The sequence below is a fragment of the Palaemon carinicauda genome, unplaced genomic scaffold, assembly GCF_036898095.1.
Source record: "Palaemon carinicauda isolate YSFRI2023 unplaced genomic scaffold, ASM3689809v2 scaffold147, whole genome shotgun sequence".
Classification (NCBI taxonomy): domain Eukaryota; kingdom Metazoa; phylum Arthropoda; class Malacostraca; order Decapoda; family Palaemonidae; genus Palaemon; species Palaemon carinicauda.
In genome coordinates, this window is record NW_027169003.1 from 21,078 (window position 1) to 28,702 (window position 7,625).

Here is a 7,625-nt window from a genome sequence, read left to right on the forward strand (position 1 = left end):
GTAGGCTAAGGAGTCTTGTTTTATCTTCCATAAGTCTCAATATTGTTTAGTATCTTAGAAGTTTTATGCTGACTATTGTAGGCTAAGGAGTCTTGCTTTTTCTTCCATGAGGCTCAATATTACATAGTATCTTAGAAGTTTTATGCCGAATATTGTAGGATGAAAATAAATTCCTATTTTTCCTAAAAAAGCTTCGAAAATCCTACCACTGCATAATCCTGGTAGCTGCGAGCAACGACCCCGACTTCGTGGAGTCCTTCTTCGAAGGACACCGGAACGATTTGCTCTTGGTCTGGAAGCAGAGGCCCATTGTGGTCACCAGCATGGCCCTGGAAAGCCTGAAGACCTTGATGCAGCGACACTGGGAGCTGTTCACTACAGGTGCTATGGTTATACATACGAGGATTATCTCATCATCGAAGACAAGGAGGTAATTAGTGGAAATTCTTAAGGTTAGTTAACCTAACCTGACCTGCCCATCTTAATTTCTAATTCAAAACCCATGACCTTCATGTACCTCCTCATATTCATCCCTTCTCTTCCCCACTCTGCTATTTATATCTGTTCCTATGATTAGCTTCGCCTCCTCTTTCACAATTCTTCTTCACCCAAGGGGTTAACTACTGCACTGTAATTGTTCAGTGGCTACTTTCCTCTTGGTAAGGGTAGAAGAGACTCTTCAGCTATGGTAAGCAGCTCTTCTAGGAGAAGGATACTCCGAAATCAAACCATTGTTCTCTAGTCTTAGGTAGTGCCATAACCTCTGTACCATGGTCTTCCACTGTCTTGGGTTAGAGTTCTCTTGCTTGAGGGTACACTCGGGCACACTTCTATCTAGTTTCTCTTCCTCTTGTTTTGTTAAAGTTTTTATAGTTTTTATAGGATATATTTATTTTAATGATGTTACTCTTCTTAAAATATTTTATTTTTCCCTTTTCCTTCCCTCACTGGGCTATTTTCCCTATTGGAACCCCTGGGCTTATAGCATCCTGCTTTTCCAACTAGGGTTGTAGCTTAGCAAGTAATAATAATGATGATAATAATAATAATAATAATAATAATAATAATAATAATAATAATAATAATAATAATAATAATAATGTGAACCTTGGGGTACCCCTCGTCCATTTATCCCGCCGGTGTAGTGATACTGACTAGCGTTGCTAACAAGGGACCGCCCTAGCCGCATCCACATTTTTAATAGCCTCAGGCATAGTTTCTAATTTGGCACAGGGTTTTTATAATCGCATGCCCTTGCAGTCATCAACCGCAGTTCTTGGTGAAGGTTCTAACCTTAAGCTAGATAGTTCAACTGCAAGGCACCAGTTTCCACAGTTATTGGTAGTGGGCCTAGCCTTTCGCTAAGAAGCAAAACTGCAAGGCAACAGCTGTCCTTTTAGTCGCTTACTTCGACTAGCATGATGTATGGTGGTAGTATTCTTATACTCCTATCACTGGGTTTATATACATACATGTATATATATATATATATATATATATATATATATATATATATATATATATATATATATATATATACCTATAGGCTATATATATATCATCATCATCATCTCATCTTAAGCCTATTGACGCAAAGGGCCTCGATTAGATTTCGCCAGTCTCTATCTTGAACTTTTAAATCAACTGGCCTACTTCTCCATTCATCATCTCCCACTTCACGCTTCATAGACCTCAGCATTCCAATGTCCACGAAAACACTTTAAGGTCAAAACAAGATTAAATAGATTTAAATACCTTTTTAAACAATGAAATTGACATACAATATCTCTATACTGCTTCCAAGATTTCACTATCCAGCGCCATCCTTTCCAGGTGGATAAGCATCTACTCTCACTCACCTTCCAGTCCAGAGGACGGAGGACACATGATCAGAATAGCCACTTGGACGTCCCACCAGGGTCTCGTCCCAACACCAGTTTCTGAAATGATCCTGAATAATTCGAGGTGAGAGATTTGATCTGTTTCTCGTTGACTTATGAGGACTGGTTTCTCTCTCTCTCCCTCTCTCTCTCTCTCTCTCTCTCTCTCTCTCTCTCTCTCTCTCTCTCTCTCTCTCTCTCAGTAATGAGTTTGACTATTGAATATGCAGTAGGAGTGTGTTTGTAATACGCAAATAATCTTTGGTCTAAACTCTCTCTCTCTCTCTCTCTCTCTCTCTCTCTCTCTCTCTCTCTCTCTCTCTCTCTCTCTCTCTCTCTCTCTCTCTCTCTCTCTCAGTAATGAGTTTGACTATTGAATATGCAGTAGGAGTGTGTTTGTGTAATACATAAATAATCTTTGGTCTAAACTCTCTCTCTCTCTCTCTCTCTCTCTCTCTCTCTCTCTCTCTCTCTCTCTGTAATGAATTTAACAATTAAATATAGAAGTGTGCTAGTGTATAGCATGAAAATTCTTTAGTCTAAACTCTCTCTCTCTCTCTCACTCTCTCTCTCTCTCTCTCTCTCTCTCTCTCTCTCTGTAATGAATTTGTCAATTAAATATATAAGTGTGCTAGTGTAAAGCATGAAAATTCTTTAGTCTAAACTAACTCTCTCTCTCTCTCTCTCTCTCTCTCTCTCTCTCTCTCTCTCTCTCTCTCTCTCTCTCTCTCTCTCTCTCTCTCTTGAATTCAATAATAAGTTAGACAAGATAATAGAAATCCCCCTAAACGTTTAAAGTAATTCACTCTACCCAAGAGCAAATCATATTTATCAATCTAAAGTTAGATAACATTAAAATATATACTTTAATTAGTTATGAAAAATATTACAGGAAAAACCTTAATTACATACAAGTAGATGCAAGAATCAAATTAAGCAAATCTTATAAAATAGTTAAAGTTTTCAACAAATTTCCTTGTGTTCATTGTTTAGAAAGATTTCGGTTAAGGAAGCGCTCAAGGACCCAATGACTTTGAAGAATTTACTCTCGAGTCCTGGAACTTTCAAGTAAGTCAAGATTGAGTTTAATGAAATAATGAAAGATTTGAGTATTGTCAGATATTCATACCTCTTATATATATATATATATATATATATATATATATATATATATATATATATATATATATATATATATATATATATATATATATATATATATTATACCCATATATAGACGTGTTTTTCATATTCAAATAAGCCATACATTATACTCCTCTTAATATCTGGATTCTCTCTATACTTCGGGATCAGAGACCCAAGGGGGAATCAACTCAAAGATAGTAGCTGTTGGTCGGCCGGGGAATCGAACCCTGGTCAGAGAAACTGAGACGACATTTGCATACCATCTTGCCACAAAGATGTCACTGTCGTCTTAGTTTCTCGGACCAGGGTTCGATTCTCTGGCTGACAAGAAACTATAATCTTTGAGTTGATTCCCCCCTGAGTCTCTGATCCCGAGGTCCCGGCTGACCCGAAACTATTATCTTTGAGTTGATTCCCCCTTGAGTCTCTGATCCCGAGGTAATAATAATAATAATGATAATAATAATCAGGTTCAGAGTTCCCGTGTTGATGCTGATCGGCGTCGAGCACTGGTTTCCACACGTCATCATCAAGAAGCAGATAGAGGAGGAAAGACACTACGATCTAGCAGGGTCGATGTCCAATCTACTTAGCGCTCTCGCCCAGTCCCTTAACTTCACGTGAGTCAATTTCAACTTTTTTCTAGGCAAGTAAGAGGGCTTATAACGTCCTGCTTTTCCAAGTATGGTTGTAGCTTGTCAACTCTCTTGCTTGATGGTATATTTGAGCATACTATTGTATCTTATTTCTCTTCCTCTTGTTTTGTTATAGTTTCTATAGTTTATGTATAGGACAACTTTTTGCTAGGCATGTAAGAGGGCTTATAAATCCCTGCTTTGCCAAGTAGGGTTGTAGCTTGTCAACTCTCTTGCTTGAGGGTACACTCGGGCACGCTATTCTATCTTATTTCGCTTCCTCTTGTTTTGTTATAGTTTCTATAGTTTATGTATAGGAGATATTTATTTTAATGTTGTTACTGTTCTTAAAATATTTCAATTTTTCCTTGTTTCCTTTCCTTACTGGGCTATTTTTCCCTGTTGGAATCCCTGAGCTTATAGCATTCTGCTGTTTCAATTAGGGTTGTAGCTTAGCAAGTAATAATAATAATAATAATAATAATAATAATAATAATAATAATAATAATAATAATAATAATAATAAAATGATTGTCAAAATAAAGTTCCATGCTGTTCTCTGAATCAGGTGGTCTATGTCCTTGGCTTTATGAAGACCAGAGTTCCTTCATCCTAACTTGAGCTACTATTTTTCCCAGGTCTATATATGTATCTAGACCTTGTATTTTTCAATCCCAGGTATAGACTGGTTCGACCAACAGACGGCGAGTGGGGGTCGAAAAAGCCTGATGGAAGGTGGAGTGGAATGGTGGGACAAGTCTATTATCAGGTTTGGTTTAAACTGCTTTACTTACATATCATTTTACATTTTCCTGTAATAAGTATTTTAAGATTAATGTCTTTACACTCGGGCACACTATTCTATCTTATTTCTCTTCCACTTGTTTTGTTAAAGATTTTATAGTTTATTGAGGAAATATATTTATAATGTTGTTACTCTTAAAATACTTTATCTTAATATTGTTACTGTTCTTAAAATACTTTATCTTAATATTGTTACTGTTCTTAAAATATTTCATTTTTCCAGTTTCCTTTCCTCACTGGGCTATTTCCCTTATTGGAGCCCCTGTGGCTTATAGCATCCTGCTTTTCCAACTAGGGTTGTAGCTTAGCAAGTAATAATAACAATAATATGTTGGCATGTTTAAGCAATGAACTAAGACATATTTCCCCAAATAAATAATTTGTATCTTTAGATTAAATGTATTAGCATCCACCTTGCCAAAGGCTAGAGATTTTAAACCGTGACTGGAGGGCAACCTCACCTAAGGTAACCTAAGCTCTAGTAGATCAGTGGTGCTTCTCAAGCTCGTCAACCCTTGCCAAATCTAATCTACCGGACTGGGGTTTGAGTCCTGCTCAAAGCCTATATGTCTACCAGCTGAGTCATCAGCAACCATTGCCTGGCCCTCCTTGGTCCATGGTTGGATGGAGAGGGGTCTTGAGCTTTTATGTATATATGGTCAGTCTCTGAGGCATTGGCCTGCTAGCTGGGGCAGTGTCCTTTGCCTGGGGCATTCTCCTGCTAACTAGGGGATTGCCCTGTCTCTAGGGCATTGTCCTGCTAGCAAGTCATTGTCCTGTCTCTAGGACGTTGCTCTGCTAGCTAGGACATTGCCCTGCTAGCTAGAGAAATGTCCAGTCTCTAGGGCATTGTCATGTTAGCTAGGGCATTTTCCTGTCTCTAGGGCATTGTCATGTTAGCTAGGGTATTGTACAGTAATAATGAGATTGTTTTGCTAGCAAGGCATTGTCCTTTCTCTAGGACATTGCCCTGCTAGCAAGGCATTGTCCTTTCTCTAGTGCATTGTCTTACTAGCAAGGCATTGTCCATTTTCTAGGGCATTGCCCTGCTAGCTAGGACATTGTTCTGCTAGCTAGGAAAATGTCCAGTCTCTATGGCATTGTTATGTTAGAAAGGCATTGTCCTTTCTCTAGGGCATTGCCCTGCTAGCAAGGCATTGTCCTTTCTCTAGGGCATTGCCCTGCTTGCTAGGACCTTGTCTTGGTAGAAAGTCATTATCGTTTCTCTAGGACATTGCCCTGCTTGCTAGGACATTGCCCTGCTAGCAAGGCATTGTCCTTCCTCTAGGACATTGCCCTGCTTGCTAGAACATTGTTCTGTTTCTGTGCCATTGTCACTGCCCCTTGCCTCTCCCATTCACGAGCGACCTCTAAACTTCAAAAACCCTCATCATCCACAGGAAACCGACATCGCCCTTGGCCCGCACGATCTCACCGAAATCAGGAAAACGGCCATAGATTACACCTCCCCGATATTCAATGACGCCCGCAAATTCGTCGTTGGCCAAAGCCGAGCGGAAGTAGACCCCTGGGGGTTCCTGTTACCCCTGACCCCGCTTGTGTGGGTAGGGGTGTTGGTTTCGCTATTCGTCGTGGCTTTGATAACGACGGCCATTGGGGCTAATTATAGGGGCGATTCACCTGTGACGTTTGCCTCTGATGTTTTGTTACATACCTACAGAATACTGGTCGTTCAAGGTTTGTGTATTTAGCGTAGTTTTGTAGATATGTTTTTATTATATACTTTAAGGGCTAATTTTCTTGTCTTATACTACAGGGGAACACTATTTTCTACAGGACCTTCTGTAATTAATTATATCGTAAACTAAGGCATTCACATTTCACACCGTACATTTATTGTCAAGTCTACATTATTGAAGGACTTAGAGAAGAAGAAAGTTTTCAGTTTCCTCCTGAAGGCCTTAATATTCTCAGTCTTTCATAAGTCTAATAAGAACTTATCATATAGACTTGAGGCGAAAATTTGAAAGCTATAGAACCTACAGTATATATATATATATATATATATATATATATATATATATATATATATATATATATTTATATATATATATATATATATATATATATATATATTTATATATATATATATATATATATATATATATATATATATATATATATACAGTATATATATATATATATATATATATATACAGGTATATATATATATATACTTATATATATGTATATATATACATATATATATATATATATATATATATATATATATATATATATATATATATATATATATATATATATATATATATATTTGTTCCAATAATTTGAAACCATCTGTAACTATTCTCGTGTCAACACGATTTGTTGGCTGCACAATATGTAGCAATTCTCTTAAGTATTGAGGTAATAAATAAACATTTTGTTCTCTGTGAAGACAGATGTGATTTAATCTTTAATATGAAATGATGTTTACAAAACAGATTTTCAGTCTCTAAAAAGTTACATACGAAATAAATATATAGGTTTTAAGAAGTTAAATACAAACGAAGCTTATATTTTCTAAAGATGACAAATGAAAAAAATACAAAATTATATTTTCAATTCTTAAGAGATCGATACAAAATCTACTTTCAGTATAAAAATAGTTTCAAAAAAACTTTAAAAATCTCACAAGTCAAATAATAATGGAACTTTTCACCATTACGTTTTATAACCTTACAAGACAGATATATGATAATCTTTTGAAAATATGCAAAATAAAACTTTGACTTTCATTAACATATACCAAATATGTTTTTGAAAACGTAACTAGAGAGATTCAAAATAATGAATTTAATTAATCTGAAGTATGATAAATTGATGAAAGTAAACTTTAAACCACAAAGACATGCAAAAAGGCATTTAATCTCTGATAAAAGATACAATCCTCTGTATTAAGGTCTTCCACTGTCCTGGGTTAGAGTTCTCTTGCTTGAGGGTACTTCGTGCACACTATTCTGTCTTATTTCTCTTCCTCTTGTTTTTTTGATAAGTTTTTATAGTTTATATTTGAATGGTTTATTTTAATGTTACTGTTCTTGAAATATTTTATCTCAATTGTTCATTACTTCTTTTTTAGTTTATTTATTTCCTTAATTCATTCCTCATTGGGCTGTTTTTTCCTTGTCGGAGCCCT